Below are 18,832 nucleotides of genomic sequence, written 5' to 3' on the forward strand. Positions count from 1 at the left end.
TCATCCATAGATGATTGAATTGGACTGAATTTTGAGTTGTAATTTGGCCACTCTAAGCTTTGAAGCATGAGTGTGTGTTTACTTGGTTGAAGCTTTGAAGTAAGATCAAGTATGTGTTCTTGAAGAATGTCTTCTTTTCATTGTAATATTTGTTTTTACATCACTGTTGTGATTGAGGGGGAGTGAGTAGGATCTCATATCTAAGACACACGGGTAGAGATTAGGTGAAAAGACTGTAACTTGAAGTTGTTTACTGAGAGTCTTTGAACTAATTCTGTTTAGTGGATTTCTGTTCTGGCTCGGTAGTCCCTAGACGTAAGTGAGTTTGCACCGAACTGGGTTAACAATTGCTTGTGTCACTTGTATTACTATTCTTTATCTTTTATCCTGTTTATATTGTTCAGATATTAATGTCGTGACATTACCTTCGACATCTCATATCTGATACCAGAATTTCAGTTGGTATTAGAGCAGGCATCCTGCTCTGGTTCTGGGTGAGATCTAGGGATGTTACTTTCTGGTACTATGGATAGAGATGGAGGGTTTGTTCACAGACCACCTATTCTGGATGGATCCAACTATGACTACTGGAAACCTCGAATGGTAGCCTTCCTGAAATATTTGGATAATAAGGCTTGGAAGGTTGTTTGAACAGGCTGGGAACATCCAGACATTACTAAGGAAGGAGAAATTACAACTGATATGAAGGTTGAGGAACAATGGACCAAGGAGGAGGATGATCTATCCCATGGAAACTCTAAAGAATTGAATTCTATATTCAATGGGGTTGATAAGAACATCTTCAGATTGGTGAACAACTGCGAGGTGGCTAAAGATGCTTGGAATATTCTCAAAACCACTCCTGAAGGCACCTATAGAGTGAAGATGTCTAGATTGCAGCTGCTCACTACCAAGTTTGAAAATTTGAGTATGAAAGAAGATGGGGTTCTGATGAAGACTCAAGTGATGATGAAGTAACCTTTGATGAGTTAGTCACTACCTACAGAAAGTTGTGTCACAGAAGTGAAGAAGTGTGTCAACAAGTGGAAAGTCAGAAGAAAGTGATAACACAACTAGAGAATGAGAAGACAGAACACTTGGAAACCATCTCTAAGTTGAAGATTGAAGCAGTGTTCTTGAACTCCAAACTGGATGAAATGACAAAGTATGTCAGAATGCTAAACAATGGATCTGACACCTTAGACAAAATTCTTCAGACTGGAAAAATGGCAGGAGACAAGTCTGGCCTTGGGTTCAATGAATCCAAACCTGAGTGTAGTCACACTGGTAATAAGCCAAAGATGTCACATCATGTGTCATAACATCATAAGGGAAGACAACATAAAGGAAAACCCCAAAGATGGAGATGTCATTACTGTGGAAAATTTGGCCACATGAAACCATTCTGCTATAAGTTGTATGGCTATCCTAGTCCTTCTCATCATCAACCTAGACCCAAACATCACATCCCTGTCAACAGAAAACAATGGGTTCCTAGGAATGGTGTTACTAACGTGATAGCTAACACTTCCTTCAGAGTTTCAGCCAAAGAAGACTAATATTTTGACAGCGGATGCTCCAGACACATGACTGGAAGAAAAAACCTGCTAATTGATCTTCATCCTCATGCCACCAGCTATGTAACCTTTGGTGATGGAGCAAAGGGTGAAATCAAGGGGATTGGAAAGCTAAACTGCCCTGGAGTCCCTAACCTTGACAATGTCATACTTGTTAAAGGACTGGCTGCAAACCTAATCAGCATCAGTCTACTTAGTGACCAAGGTCTAAATGTAAACTTCACAAAAACTGAATGTCTGATTACTAATAAAGAAAATGTAGTGATCATGAAAGGAGTCAGGTCTAAGGAAAACTGTTATATGTGGAGTTCTCAAGAAACTGGTTATTCATCAATGTGTACTCTAGCCAAAGAAGAAGAAGTGAAGATATGGCATCAAAAATTGGGCCATCTGCATCTTAAAGGAATGAAGAGGATTATATCTATTGAAGCTGTCAGAGGAATCCCAAACTTAAAGATTGATGAAGGAAGAGTTTGTGAGGAGTGTCAGATTGGAAAAGAGACAAAGATGTCACATCAGAAGCTCAGACATGACACCACTTCCAGAGTGCTAAAACTTCTCCACATGGACTTGATGGGACCTATGCAAGTGGAAAGTCTTGGTGGGAAAAAAGTATGCTTATGTGGTGGTGGATGACTTCTCCAGATACACCTGGGTCAATTTTATAAGGGAAAAATCTGATGTATTTGAGGTATTCAAAGATCTTTGGCTAAGACTTCAAAGAGAAAAAGAAAGTCAGGTTATAAGAATCAGAAGTGATCATGGGAAAGAATTTGAGAATAGCAAATTTGTTGGATTCTGTGCATCTGAAGGAATTAGTCATGTGTTCTCATATCCCATTACCCCTAAGGAAAATGGTGTGGTAGAAAGGAAAAACAGAACTCTCCAAGAATCTACCAGAGCTATGATTCATGCTAAGAAATTGCCCTACCACTTCTGGGCTGAAGCTATGAACAAAACCTGCTATGTTCACAACAGAGTAACCTTGAAGAAAGGGACTCCTACTACTTTATATGAAGTAGGGAAAGGAAGAAGACCTACTGTCAAATGCTTCCATGTGTTTGGTAGCAAATGTTATATCTTGACTGATCGTGAACAAAGAAGGAAGATGGATCCCAAGAGTGATGAAGGAATATTTTTGGGCTACTCAACAAACAGCAGAGCATTTAGAGTCTTTAATTCCAGAACAAAAGTAATGATGGAATCTATCAATGTTGTGGTTGATGATCAACAGACTAATGTCACAGACAATGTTGAGACATCTCAAAATGATGCCGCAACTGATTTCCCAGACAAAAGTAATAAGAGTGAACTCACTCAAGCTGAACCTGAAGCTGACAAAATTAATAAGGGACCATCTATTAGAAATCAGAAGGATCATCCTAAAGATCTCATTATAGGAGACCCAAACAAAGGGGTCAAAACTAGATCAAGGGAAGTGATCTCACATGGCTGTTTTGTGTCCAAGATTGAGCCTAGGAATGTCAAGGAAGCCTTGACTAATGAATTCTGGATCAATGCCATACAGGAAGAGTTAGGCCAATTTAAGAGAAATGATGTATGGGAACTGGTTTCAAGACCTGAAGGAATAAATGTTATTGGAACAAAGTGGGTTTACAAGAATAAATCTGATGAACAAGGGGTGGTTACTAAAAATAAAGAAAGATTAGTAGCACAAGGATACACTCAAGTTGAAGGAGTTGATTTTGATGAAACATTTTCCCCTATAGCTCGCCTTGAGTCCATTAGACTATTGCTTGGAGTGGCATGTATTCTGAAGTTTAAACTATTCCAAATGGATGTAAAAAGTGCCTTCCTGAATGTTTACTTAAATGAGGAAATGTATGTTGAACAACCTAAAGGGTTTATAGATCCAAATCTTCCAAAGCATGTGTATAAGTTGAGGAAAGACCTCTATGGTTTGAAACAAGCTCCTAGGGCTTGGTATGATAGACTCGCAGTGTTTCTCAATAACAATGGATATAGGAAGGGAGGCATTGACAAGACCTTATTTATTAAGAATGAAGGAGGAAAACTCATGGTGGCTCAAATATATGTGGATGATATTGTGTTTGGTGGGATGTCAGATCTGATGGTCGAACATTTTGTTAAATAAATGTAGTCTGAATTTGAAATGAGCCTTGTTGGAGAGTTGACCTATTTTCTTGGACTACAAGTCAAGCAGATGGAAGATTCGATCTTTCTATCTCAAAGCAAATATACCAAAAACATTGTTAAGAAGTTTGGCATGGAGAACGCAGGTCATAAAAGGACACTTGCTCCTACTCATCTGGAAGTCTCTAAAGATGAAAATGGTGTCAGTGTAGATCAAAGTGTCTACAGAAGCATGATAGGGAGTCTGCTATATCTCACAGCAAGGAGACTTGACATTGCTTTTGCTGTAGGTGTTTGTGCTAGATATCAAGCTTAACCAAAAGTCAATCACATAAACCAAGTGAAAAGGATACTAAAATATGTCAATGGCACCAGTGACTATCGGATGTTGTACACTCATGGATCTGGATCTATGCTGACTGGATACTGTGATGCTGATTGAGCTGGAAGTGCTGATGATAGGAAAAGCACATCAGGAGGATGATTCTTCTTAAGGAACAACTTAATATCATGGTTTAGCAAGAAACAAAATTATGTGTCTCTGTCCACTATTAAAGATGATGACTGAATATAATGTCACACAAGATGTCATGACATTGTACTGCGACAACCTGAGTGCTATAAATATTTCTAAGAATCCTATTCAGCACAGCAGGAAAAAACATATTGATATTCGTCATCATTTTATTAGAGAACTAGTGGAAGATAAAATAATAGCCCTGGAGCATGTTGCTACTGAAATGTAGTTAGCTGATATATTTACAAAGGATATGGATGCTAATCAATTTGAATGTCTAAGAGGGAAATTAGGGATTTGTATCCATAAGAATTTGTAGCAATTAATTTGGAGTGGAAAAGGTAATAAAAATATTGTCTTCCCACTTAAAATAAAGTGCCCCATTTTTGGTAAATCATCACCTAGTATTGGAACTTCCATCTATTTCCCTTTCACAAGCAACCTCTACTCAAACATTTCCACCTTCCTTCAACCTCATCAACCTTCTCTGCTAGGGCAACAGAAACCTTTCCACAAGAACAACAAGATGTCACAACATCCTTCACCATCTGGTTCTAAATCTACCGAACCTGCGCACAAAGATAGAACGCCCTCTATGGACTTTCTTAATGAAGATATTTTGGACGTGATTCCCCTGTCTGTCATTCCATGCGACGCTCCTAGTTCATCCTCCACTGCATGCCCTACTCAAGGTAACAGTTCCAATATCCCCTCCAGCTCTACTTATACTCCTAGTTCTAAGGACAACATGCATCATACTGATCATGTTATAAGGAACCTTGTCACGAGAATCCTCAATAAAGGACACTTTGTAAAGGGAGTTTCTACCCCTCTATCAAGGAGGGACCCCTCTCCTGAGGTTGGACCTCACAATGAGAAGGAGGATGGTTCCTTTAGGTCTGAAAAAGATATAGCTGCTGAAGGATTATGCTCTTTAGGGCAAACTTTGTCTAGTAAGAAATCTTTGGCATCACCTACTGCCAATGCTTCACAGTCTAAGAAGCATGATTCTACAAAGAAGGTGATTGACCTAGAAGATGAGAGTTCAGATGATGAAGATGATAGCTTGCTTCATCACTTGAAACCTAGTGTGGCTAAGAGGATGAAGACCAGAAAGGGTAGCTCTGTGGATGAAATGATGATAGCCAAAACTGCTAAGAAGGCTACTACTGTAGGCCCCTCAAAGTCTTGGAGCAAAGTGGAGGTGAAGAAGAGAAAAGTAAGAGAAAGTTATGACTCAGATGAAGATGTTGAAGAAAATGTCCCTGACATCTCTCCTGTCAAGAGGACAATTGTTAGGAAATCCCTTGCAAAAGTTGTTGTTGTACACTTGGATAATATTTCCTTCCATCTTGAAGATGGAGCATCAAAATGGAAGTTTGTAATCAAAAGACGGGTGGCTATGGAGAGAGAACTGGGCAAGGATGTTATGGAGGTCAAAGAGGTCATGGACCTTATTAAAATTGTTGGATTAATGAAAACTATTGATGGGTTAACTCAGTGTTATGAAGGACTGGTGAAAGAGTTTGTGGTAAACATCCATGAGGACATTGCTGATAAAAACAACAAAGAGTCTCTTAAAGTGTTTATAAGAGGGAAGTGTATCACTTTTTCTCCAACTGTGATTAATAAGTTTCTAGGAAGAGGAACATAAGGTGCTTGTGAACTGGAAGCCACAGACAATGAGGTCTGTAGGGAAATAACTACAAGACAAGTCAAGGAGTGGCCTAGCAAGAAGCATCTCCCTACTGGAAAGCTAACTGTGAAATATGATATTTTGCACAAGATAGGGTCAACAAACTGGGTGCCAACAAATCACATCTCTACAATCTCAAATGCCCTTGGAAGGTTCATATTTGTTGTTGGAACCAAGCTGAAATTTGATTATGGTAGATTCATGTTTGAACAAATTGTCAAACATGCTTCTACAAATGTAGTGAAGCTGCCCATAGCTTTTCCCCCAATTATTTGTGGGATTATCCTGAGCCAACAACCTGGAATTCTGAGCACAAATGATCTTCCTAGTAGAAGAAAACCTCCTCTATCAATTCATTACAAATTGTTTGAAGGCAGTCATGTCAATGACATTGTCATGACATCTGCTTTGAAGAAGACAGCCTCAAAAGGTGGTATGATTGCTGAACTGAAAGAAACTTGTAAGGAATTGGATACTGGGATAAGGGTAGCTAAAGCCAGGAAAGAAGCTTTGGAGGATCTAATTGTAAGCTTGGAGCAAGCTGATAGAGATAATGTTGGACATGCCAAGGAAACAGAAGCCCAAACCTCTAGTGAGAGGTCTGAATCTAAAGATGAATCAAGTGGAAGTTCTGGTTCTGAAGCTGATGAAGATGCAAGCTCCTCTGACTAGTTTTGTTGAAGTTGTCCCCCATTGTTTTGATGGTGTGCTGGTCTGGATGTTCTAGTGGTGGTTCTTTTGGCAGTCATGTTCTGATGCCTTGTTATAATTTTCTGGTTTTGTTTGTGATTTCTGGATTTTTTATCTCAGCTTGTTAAGCTGTGTATGTTTGTGGTACTGTAACACCTAACAATATGCTTTGACATTCTGTGTGAGATTTTGTTTGACTAATAGACATTTATTTTGTCTCGTTGGTCTATTTGGTCTCTTTTGGCTAAAAAGGGGGGAGAAGTAGCTAAATGAGTTGTAGCTAAAGTAGTTATGCTATAAAAAGATGACAGATGATGTTGAAGATGATGTATGTTTGAGATAATCTATTTAGTACAGGTGATGTCAGATGAGGAGGTGTATGTTACAGGTGATGTTGAAGGTGATATTGAAGGTGTTGTCTGTGTTGAACAGACTGAGGGGGAGAAGGAGCACAAGCGCATGTGTGTTTAATATATGTTTACTAGTTGCTATTTTAGCTAGTAATGTGTGTTTTAATACTTCCGCTGCTAAACAACTGATGTGATAACTTTTCTGTGAACAAATGGTCTGATGTATGTTTTAGCCAAAATTTGCCAAAAGGGGAGTTTGTTGGTTCTATGTGTTGGCCGCAATTTTGGTAAAACCTAGAGTGTTCACAAGTTGTCACAAGTGTTGTCTTGACATGAGATAACATGTCCCTATAGGGTGTTTAAAATGTGGTTGTGCAGGATTCTACTGAGATGTCAGACCCGATGTCATGATATCTGTATACAGAACATTCAGTATGAATGGTATGTATTGTGTGATTGCGCTTTTTATGCTAATCACTGTGTGATTGTTGTGTTGATTGAATGTGCCATTCAATCAGTAATTAAAACCAGATTGACTTATTTTCCAACAAGATATTATCAGCTGTCATGAGAATATATGAATGGAAAATAGTTTTAGGGTTTTGTGATGTCCAAGCCCAGTCAAACACTTCTATAAAAAGGGCATGGAATACCTGGTTTTAACACACAAGAAATAACGAACGAAATATTGAGAGAGAATAAGGGTTTTAGTCTTGTGTGTTCGTGTGTATTGTGAGCCATTCATTCATTCATAGATGATTGAATTGGACTGACTTTTGAGTTGTAATTTGTCCATTCTAAGCTTTGAAGCATGAGTGTGTGTTTACTTGGTTGAAGCTTTGAAGCAAGATCAAGTATGTGTTCTTGAAGAGTGTCTTCTTTTCATTGTAATATTTGTTTTTACATCACTGCTGTGATTGAGGGGGAGTGAGTAGGATCTTATATCTAAGAGTTCTTAGATAGAAGTCACACAGGTAGAGATTAGGTGAAGAGACTGTAACTTGAAGTTGTTTACTGAGAGTCTTTGAACTAATTCTGTTTAGTGGATTTCCTTCCTGGCGTGGTATCCCCTAGACGTAGGTGAGTTTGCACCGAACTGGGTTAACAATTGCTTGTGACACTTGTATTACTGTTCTTTATCTTTTATCCTGTTTATATTATTCAGATATTAGTGTCGTGACATTACCGTCGACATCTCATATCTGATACCAGAATTTCAATGTTGAATCATACTATTTGGTTGATATCCAAAATGGATCCAATCAGGTATATTTTTGAGAAGCCTGCTTTAACTGGGAGGATCGCTCGTTCGCAGATGTTGTTATCTGAGTATGATATTGGATACTGATCTCAAAAAGCTATCTAAGGTAGTGTCTTGGCTATCAGTCAGTGCAATATGATTTTCCTGACCGAGAAATCTTGTACCTAAAAATGAAAGATTACGATGAACCATTGCTTGAAGAAGGGCCAGAACATGGTTCCCATTGGGGCATGGAATTTGATGGAGTCGTTAACCAATATGGTATTCTAAGACCCTAATTTCTGACCCTAAGATCCCTCATGGCATCATATCATTGCTCATTTGCATTTTCCTCAAGGATCATAGCATCTTGGCTCCTTACCCTTGGGTGGGACTTGTGTGAGTTGGTTTGAGACCACCAAGAATGCTTGAATTGTATATTATTGATTTTCTTATCTTGTTTACTAACCAAAAGCACAAAACTATGTCACTAACTGTCACAGCCTAAAAAATATAGTATGCGAAAAAACAACCGGCGAGAAAGAAATGACAGAAGAGTCGCCACCGTGCGTTATTTATCCCAAAGGAGGGAAAGGAAACGCTCGAAGTAAACCTGGAGAAAGGAAAGCACAAGACAAGGTCTCACAACCAAATCTTGGGTTCGGGAGTCGATTATGCGAAGGGAAGGTATTAGCACCCCTACGCATCCGTAGTACTCTACGGGATCCACTCTTGTTGTTCTTGTCTAAAGGGTGTGTATTTATCTAATGTACTATTTACTAAAAGAAAGGGTCAAAGAAAATGACTCGCACGGATGTCGCATCCACTGCATACGTATCTCATCTGAATATGAGAATCAGAGTCTTCATAGCTCGGCTACCTATGGGTTAAGGATAAGTGTGCTCGCTAAGACATCGCGTCTTATGCCTACGTATCTCATCTAGAATGAGAATCAGAGCAAAACGTAGTTCAACTAACTATGGGATTAAGGGTCTCGATTGCAACTAGGGCAAGAGAAAGGGAATGTCTCGATCGTAACGAGGGCGAGAGAAAAGAATCGCAACGAGGGCGAAAACAAACAAAGATTAGTTGTTAGTTGTCAGTCAAACTCGGCAAGACATCACATCTTGTCCCTACGTATCTCATCTGAACATGAGAATCAGAGTTGCCGTAGTTCGGCTACATAGGGGTTGCCATCTGAACATGGACTTACAAAGGAAGACACCAGTTGTGTCAAAGGAGAGTGGGCAATCTGTTCACATCCTAGCAGTAGGTGTCGCAGCTCGCTGAATCGAGTCTTAGGCAGTTAGCTCTTTGCAATAGGACGGATTGACATGCCACAGGATCAGACACACACGGAAGGTCTAAAAATGGGGAAGCTCTGCTCTAGAGTTGTCATGCAATGTACTTGAGTGTTTAGGATTTACAAATGGGAACATCTACCTAATGTTAGCATGCAAGAGAATGAGGGAATTCTACTTATGTTATCATACAAAGAATGAGGGAATCCTACCTATGTTATCATACAAAAGAATATGGGAATCCTACCTATGTTATCATACAAAGGGTTCTATCTAATGGGTGCTACCTAAACGGAACAAGAATCGACGAATGGAGCAAGGAGAGGTGCTAGGGATAAGGGTAGATGGCGAAGCATGAAGCAATCGACTTACAAGGTTGACGGCGATGCATAAAGCAATCGACTTACAAGGTTGATGGTGATGCATAAAGCAATCGACTTACAAGGTTGATGGCGATGCATAAAGTAATCGACTTACAAGGTTGATGGCGATGCATAAAGCAATCGACTTACAAGGTTGATGGCGATGCATAAAGCAATCGACTTACAAGGTAAATGGATGAATACGTGCTGGTTCTGTTATGTTTTGAAAATGATTACTCGACGTTGAATCGAGGTTTTGATTATGAAATGGTTATCGGATGTTCATTTTATTTCTTGTATTAATAGATGAATAAATAATGAGAGAAATAAACATTATACAATTCATGGGAGAGGGATACATTTGCAACGAATGGGGATTGTACATGGCAATCAAACAATAATAATATATGCCTCATACACCATACAAGTAGGCCACAATTAATCAAACAAGTAAGATATAAAAAAGTATATAATCAAATCAAATAATCAAAGAATGAAATAATGAAGCATTAAACAATGTATGAGAAGTATAAACATATTAAACAATCAAACAATAAAGACATGGATGAAAGAAACAAGTATAAAAAATATCAGATGAATAAGACAAGTGAAATTATGCACACAAAGAATCAATGAATAATTTAATCGGGAAATGATGCAAGGATCAAATAAAATCAAGATGAAAGGCCTCTAATATGTGGCACATGAGATGAACAAGGGAGGATCAAAAGATCTCTTCAATTGCCCTAAGCAATCCCTATGTCAAACATCAATCATAGAAAAGTCAACCGAAAAGTCAAGTCAACTTAAAAAAATATCAAATAAATAGTAAATTAATTCAATAAATTATGAAAAAGTAAATTAAAAGAGGTAGGGTCAGGACATCATCATCCGCCAAAAAGATTTTAAAAATAATGAAAATTAGTGTATACATTAATTGAAATAAAATAGAAGTCAAATGAAAAGTCAACCAAGCAAACTAGGTCAAAAATAAATCCAAAATAAATTGAAAATGGTAAATAAAATTCCACTAAAAGGTCAGGTTGACCATGAGACATTGGTAAACTCTCATCCCAAAAGTCGGAATCTAAAAATAACTTTAAGTCATGAAAATAAATTAAATGAAAAAAAGAGTTTTAAAATGAACCATTTGAAATAAATAATTGAAATAAAATATTAACATTAAATAGAATATAAAAATAAAAATTAAATAAATTAAATAAAACATTCAAGAATGTAAAAAATATTTTTTGGTATTTTTATGAATAAATAGAATATTTTTATTAATTAAAATGAAAACATAAATCAAATGTGGGATTAAGAAGAAAAATGAATGAAATGGTGATGGTCTTGTTTGGGGTGGTGCGAAAAGCAGCATGTTAAACCCGGCCCATGAAGAATTCCAACGTTACAACAGAAAAAATAAAAATAAAGGTACATGCATTCTTATTAAAACAGCATGTCCAGCATGATAATTGGTCATGGTGACTTCCTTAAGTCACTAAACGACAAAGAGGCATGGACGGGCAAGATTGCATAGCGAACGCATGATCCGAGGGCCCACAACGCGACACATCCACCTTTTCATGCAGTAAAGAAACCTAAGGCCATGCAACTAAAGAAAATACGTGAAACGCGGCCAACATCCTTCCATTTTCCAACTAACATAACTTATCCTATAGGGCTCCAAATCTAATGATGTAAAAAGCAAAACTCAAGTACAAAATGAGAGGAACAACATGGTATTTTATTTTATGCAAAATGATGACTCTAGCATGAAGAAAAATGAACAACAAGGCAAGCATATGAACATGGATATGAGTGAAAATTCAAAGTTGCAAAACTCCAATTTAAAGCAATGCCTCATGGTGAGGGCATCATAAACAAGTATGGTATATTGCTAACATAGGAAAATAACATGAAACAAGCATGGTATGGCATGGAAAAAAAACAGTAGCAAGCATAGTGAGCATGAAATGAAAGTAATAAACAAGCATGAAATGAAATGAACAAGACCATGGAAGAGAATGGACTAGAGCTTACCTAGTGGATGCAAGGTCCACTGCCCCTTGAAGATGGAAGGATGGAATGAAAATGAGATGCTTGTGCTTTGAGAACTTTTGGAACTTGTGAAAATGGAAGGGAATGCAACTTGGCCTTTTTCCTCTTGCCTTGCCTAGCTCGAAATACAGCAGCCTCTATCTCAGATTAAGGTTTTATGATGTTTATATATGTTGGATTAAAGTGCTCAATGGGCTTGCAATGCTTGTTTTTTATTATGTGCAAAATATGCAAAAATGAGGTGTGAAAAGAAATGGCTAAATGTGGCAAAACATAAGTGAATGAACCAAAAGCAAATGGCCAAATGAGGTAAAAGATGTGTTGGTCGTTTTTGTGGTTAAACTTGGTTTTTCTAGTGCAGCACAAAAATGGCCCAATAGGGTGACTTTAAGACCTTGTATCTTGATGAATACATGTCCAAATGGCAAGGCAATGCAAACAGTAGAAAGAGGGCATGGAACTTAACATTTTTCATGTTGAACACATCTTGAAATGGTGAGTGGAAAGGGGTGGAAAATGGCCATAAAGTTCAGGTTTCATGGCTGCAAAATGGTTGGGCCAGTTTGGCCTAAATGTTGTCAAAAAAATTCAGCCTATGATACCAACTTTAGATGAGTGTCTCTTTCAAACCAATGATCCAAATGGCAAGGAAATGCAAATAGTAGAAAGAGGGCATGGAACTTAACATTTTTCATGTTGAACACATCTTGAAATGGTGAGTGGAAAGGGGTGGAAAATGGCCATAAAGTTCAGGTTTCATGGCTGCAAAATGGTTGGGCCAGTTTGGCCTAAATGCTATCAAAAAAATTCAGCCTATGATACCAACTTTAGATGAGTGTATCTTCCAAACCAATGATCCCAATGACAAGGCAATGCAAATAGTAGAAAGAGGGCATGGAACTTAACATTTTTCATGTTGAACACATCTTGAAATGGTGAGTGGAAAGGGGTGGAAAATGGCCATAAATTTCAGGTTTCATGGCTGCAAAATGGTTGGGCCAGTTTGGCCTAAATGCTTTCAAAAAAAATTCAGCCTATGATACCAACTTTAGATGAGTGTATCTTCCAAACCAATGATCCAAATGGGGTGGTTCAAAAAAGGTGTATATTTTGATTACCTTTGATAAACACCATAACAATAGAAAACGATAGATTGACACTTGGTCTCTGTGGATTCGACAATCTTTTATATTACTCTGACGCGTTCGTATACTTGCGAAAGCACGCATCAAGTTTTTGGCGCCGTTGCCGGGGACCAATTTCATCAAAGTTCATACCCTATTATTATATCGTTTAGACTTAAGTTATTTACCACCGGTCAATGCGAAGAACTCGCAGCACCGAAAGCTTAGTTACCCTCTAGCGGAACCTGAACGTTATGCTCGCGCACGTTTATTCTTCCATAGAATTAGGAGAGCTATGGCCGAAGATCAAAACCAAAGACCTCTTAAAGACTTCGCCCAACCATCTAACGAAGAACCTAGTTCTAGTATAGTAAACCCAACCATCCCAACCAATAATTTCGAACTTAAACCCTCCCTATTGCAACTAGTGCAACAGAGACAATTCGCATGTCTCGCTACTGAGAACCCAAACCAACATTTAAAAATATTTCTCCAATTAGCAGACACTTTTAAAACCAATGGAGCTTCTTCTGAGGCAATCCGTTTAAGATTATTCCCTTTTTTTCTCAGAGATAAAGCCCTATCATGGTTAGATTCCCTTCCACCCAATTCCATTACGACTTGGGATAACCTTAGAAGAGTATTCCTTGCTAGATACTTTCCCCCGAGTAAGACCTCCGTTCTTCGAAACCACATAACTAGATTTACCTAAAACCAAGGAGAATCGTTGTTCGAAGCTTGGGAGAGATATAAAGAGTTGTTAAGAGCATGCCCACATCATGGTTTAGAAAATTGGTTAATCATTCAAACCTTCTATAATGGACTTCACTATAACACTGAGATGACCATCGACGTTGCCGCAGGCGGCGCGCTGATGAACAAACCCTATCCTAAAGCTAGTGCCCTCATCGAAGATATGGCTCAAAACCATCAATCATGAGGAGTCGAACGAGCGACAGTTGAGAAGAAGGAAGCCCAAGGAGTAGTGCATGTACTAAGCTCTATAGACATGATGCAAGCTAAAATGGACGCATTAGCCCTTAAAGTCGAGCATATGTGCATAAACCCGAATACTGCAGCTGCAGTTTTTTTGGATTGTGAGATATGTGGAACCAAAGGACACCAATCTACAGAATGCAGTCTACTAAAAGAAACCCACTCTGAGCAAGTGAACTACACCCATGGGAATCCATATTCTAATACCTATAACCCTGGATGGAGGAATCACCTGAACTTCTCCTATAAGAACAATAACCCTATCCAAAATAATGCGCCTCCGAGACAAACTAGCTATCAAGCCCCAAGACCAAATCAACCTATGCAACCTGTACCACCAAAGCCGAGCCTTGAGAAAATTATGGAAAATTTTATCACTGCTCAAACCCAACAAAACAAAGAGTTCATGAACCAAAACATTCACGTTAATGAACTAATTACCCAGTTAGGAACCAAGGTTGACCAAATAGTTACTCATACTAAGATGCTTGAAACCCAGATCTCTCAGGTAGCTTTAAACCAAGCCCCTCAAACCACACCTGGAGGACAGTTCCCTGGAAAACCCCAACAAAATCCGAGAGGGCAAGCCAATACCATTACCCTACGATGTGGGAACGCTTATGATGAGCCACCAAACCCGATATTGAGCGAACCTGAAACTTCTAAGGAATATACCAAACCCATGGACGAAGTAAAGGAACCAGTGGAATCTGAAAAACATGAAGGTCAAGAAAAAGGAGAAAAACCTAAAGATAAAACTTATGTACCGCCCCCTCCATATAAACCACCTATACCATATCCGCAAAGACTCAAACAAACCCAGATCAATAACCAATATCAAAAATTTATTAAAGTTATAGAGAAACTTCACGTAGAAATCCCTTTCACAGAAGCCATCACCCAAATACCTTCTTACGCAAAGTTTCTCAAAGACATCCTTACCAACAAACGTAGAATTAACGATCTGAACCCACTGGAATGCAATGCTATTTCCGAGAATAAGCTAGCCAAAAAAGATAAAGATCCTGGAAATTTCTTCATTCCTTGTCTTTTGGGTAGTCATGTCATCGAAAAAGCTTTTCTAGACTTAAGAGCTAGTTTGAGCTTAATGCCTTTAGCGGTTTGTGAGAGGTTAAACTTAGGAGAATTACAACCTACTAAGATGTCACTTCAGTTAGCCGATAGATCTGTTAAGTATCCGATAGGCATTTTAGAAGATGTCCCTGTTAAGATAGGTCAACTATTTATCCCTACTGATTTCGTTGTCATGAACATCAAAGAGGACAATGATATACCAATCCTTCTAGGTAGACCATTCTGATCAACTGCATGAGCCATAATAGATGTCAAGAGAGGAAAGTTGACCTTTGAGGTAGGTGACGAGAAAATAGAATTTATACTTTCGAAATTTCTTATGGCAGCTGTGATGGGAGACGCATGTTATGCCTTAGATATCATTGATAAATGTGTTAGGGAATTAGGACAAGAAGAAATCATAAAAACAATTAAGTTACCATCAACTCTCATATTAGAAGATGATGACTTTAAGAAACCCTACATTGATGATAACCTTTACGAATGTTTATCCCTTACCCCAGATCCTATGCCATGCCCTAAGAAACCAACCTTAGAACTTAAGGAACTGCCTAAGAATCTAAGATATGAGTTCCTCGATGAAGAGATGAACCGTCCAGTTATAGTCAGTGCTACCTTGAGCCAAGAAGAAATGAACCAACTTTTAGACGTTTTACGAAGATATCACTTAGCCTTAGGATATAATATCTCTGACCTGAAAGGTATAAGCCCATCCGTATGCATGCATCAGATTTCGCTCGAAGAAGATTCAAAACCCTCCAGAGAACATCAGAGAAGGATAAACCCTATAATGAGTGATGTTGTTAAAAAGGAAGTTCTTAAGTTACTTGAGGTAGGTATAATCTACCAGATCTCGGATAGTAAGTAGGTGAGCCCTGTGCATGTAGTACCTAAAATGGGAGGCATCACAGTCGTGCAAAACGATAAAGGCGAACAGGTAGCAAAACGGTTATAAGCAGGACGGTGGATGTGTATAGATTATAAAAAGTTAAATAAAGCAACCAGGAAGGATCATTTCCCATTACCATTTATAGACCAGATGTTGGAGCGTCTAGCCAGACACTCTTACTTCTTCTACCTAGATGGATACTCTGGATTCTTTCAAATACCTATCCACCCCGAAGATCAAGAAAAAACTACCTTTACATGCCCTTATGGAACTTTGGCCTACAGACGAATGTCATTCGACCTTTGTAATGCCCCAACTACTTTCCAACGTTGCACAATGTCAATCTTTGCAGATTACCTAGATGGTATCATGGAAGTGTTTATGGATGATTTCTCGGTTTGCAGATTTGATTTCCACAGTTGTCTTGCTAACCTTGAGAAAATCCTGGAGAGATCCGTGGAGGTGAACCTTGTGCTAAACTGGGAAAAGTGTCATTTCATGGTGACCAAAGGAATTGTTTTAGGACATATAGTCTCCGAAAAAGGTATAGAGGTAGATAGAGCTAAAATAGAAGTAATAGAGAACCTAAAACCCCCTAAAACTATCAGAGAAGTCCGAAGTTTTCTTGGACATGCTGGATTCTACCGGCCTTTTATCAAGGACTTCTCCAAAATAACTAAACCTTTAATTGGACTTTTAATGAAAGATGCTAAATTCATTTTCGATGGAAAATGTAATGACGCATTTAATCTTTTAAAGCAAGCATTAGTATCAGCACCCATTATGAAACCACCTGATTGGTCAGAACCTTTTGAGATAATGTGCGATGCTAGTAATTATGCGGTTGGAGCCGTTCTAGGACAAAGGAAAGATAAAACATTACATGCCATTTATTATGCCAGTAGAACCCTAGATGCTGCCCAACTTAACTACGCAACAATTGAAAAAGAATTACTTGCTGTAGTTTTCGCTATAGGCAAATTTAGATCTTATCTAGTAGGAGCAAAAATTATAGTTTACACTGATCATCCTGCCATTCGTTACCTATTAAGCAAAAAAGATGCCTAGCTCAGGTTACTCCGATGGATTCTGTTACTACAAGAGTTTGATTTAGATATAAGAGATAAAAAAGGCACTGAAAATGTAGTAGCTGATCACCTTTCTAGGCTAGAACACCTAAAACCAGACTTAGTACCCAAAAACGATGATTTTGCCTATGATAGACTGATAGCTAGACTAGAAACCATTGAAGACGATAACCTAGGCACTCATGAGCACTTCCAAAATTCCTTAGCAGTAAGTAACGTACCATGGTATGCAAACTTTGTTAATTACCTAGCTGCTGATATCGTACCCCCTGATCTTGACTACCACCGCTAGAAGAAATTCTTCCACGATGTGAGAAACTTTTATTGGGACAAACCGCTCCTTTTCAAAAGGGGTAAAGATGGCATTTTTTGCCGTTGCGTTCCAGAAGAGGAGGTAAAAAGTATTATCGAGCATTGTCATTCAGCACCCTATGGTGGACATGCGAGCACCTCTAAGACATACGCCAAAATTCTTCAAGCTGGCCTATTCTGGCCTACCATATGGCGTGATGTCTATGCTTGCATCGTCAAATGTGACAGATGCCAACGCTCTGGAAACATTTCAAGGCATGACGAAATGCCTCTAAGAAACATTAAGGAAGTCGAACTCTTCGACGTATGGGGTATAGATTTCATGGGACCTTTCCCACCATCCTTAGGAAGCAGGTATATCTTAGTAGCTGTAGACTATGTATCTAAGTGGATTGAAGCCATAACTGCACCCACAAACGATACTAGGGTGGTAATTAAGTTGTTTAAAAACTATATATTCCCTAGATTTAGAACGCCCTGTTTAGTCATAAGCAATGGAGGATCACACTTCATATCGAGAATATTTGATAAACTTTTAAGAAAATATGGAGTTAGGCATAGAGTAGCAACACCATACCACCCACAGACTAGTGGCCAGGTAGAAGTATCCAATAGGGAGATAAAACAAATCCTAGAAAAAACTATTTCAATCTCTGGGAGAGACTGGTCTCAAAAGCTTCAAGAAGCACTATGGGCCTATAGAACCGCTCTCAAAACCCCTATAGGAACAACTTCCTACCAACTAGTCTATGGAAAATCCTGTCACTTACCTTTTGAATTAGAGCATAAGGCCTATTGGGCCATTAAAACTTTGAATTTAGACTACCTGACCGCCAGAGAAAAGCATATCCTTGACATTCATAAACTAGAAGAACTTAGGCAATCTGCCTACGAGAATACAAAAATATACAAAGAGAGAACAAAAGCCTGGCACGACAAAAGAATAGTAAAGAAAAACTTCAATATAGGCGACCCTGTTCTCCTTTTTAACTCTAGGTTACGACTCTTCCCTAGGAAGCTATGCTCAAGATGGACTGGCCCTTTTGAAGTATCCAAGATTCTGAGATCCGGAGCCGTAGAAATCAAGAACAAAACTTGTATTCCATTCATTGTAAATGGACAAAGACTGAAGCTCTACGAAGGAGAAGACATTCCAGCATACTACTCAAGCCACACTCTGATTGATCCACCGATTCCTACTACTACAGGTGTATAAATTATGATCGTCAAGCTAATGAAGTTAAACAAGCGCTGCGTGGGAGGCAACCCATGGTTTTTCATTTTACTTTTTCACATTTATTTAATTTTATTTTATTTTTATTTTCACCGAGACTAAATATTTGAATGGTTTGTATTTTCAGGATCCCTTTCCTAACTTTTACAAGATGCAGGATTTCGACGATATGCACGTAGCCTATA

At 38.5% G+C, this 18,832-nt stretch overlaps 1 non-coding gene across 1 annotated transcript; it reads right to left on the reverse strand.

The window, feature by feature from the left end:
* Positions 1-13,712: 13,712 nt before the first annotated feature.
* Positions 13,713-13,819, reverse strand: LOC127078032 (small nucleolar RNA R71). Its single transcript, XR_007787780.1, has one exon. It is a non-coding gene; the product is annotated as a small nucleolar RNA R71 (small nucleolar RNA).
* Positions 13,820-18,832: the final 5,013 nt, after the last annotated feature.

Source organism: Lathyrus oleraceus, chromosome 4 (genome assembly GCF_024323335.1).
Source record: "Lathyrus oleraceus cultivar Zhongwan6 chromosome 4, CAAS_Psat_ZW6_1.0, whole genome shotgun sequence".
Classification (NCBI taxonomy): domain Eukaryota; kingdom Viridiplantae; phylum Streptophyta; class Magnoliopsida; order Fabales; family Fabaceae; genus Lathyrus; species Lathyrus oleraceus.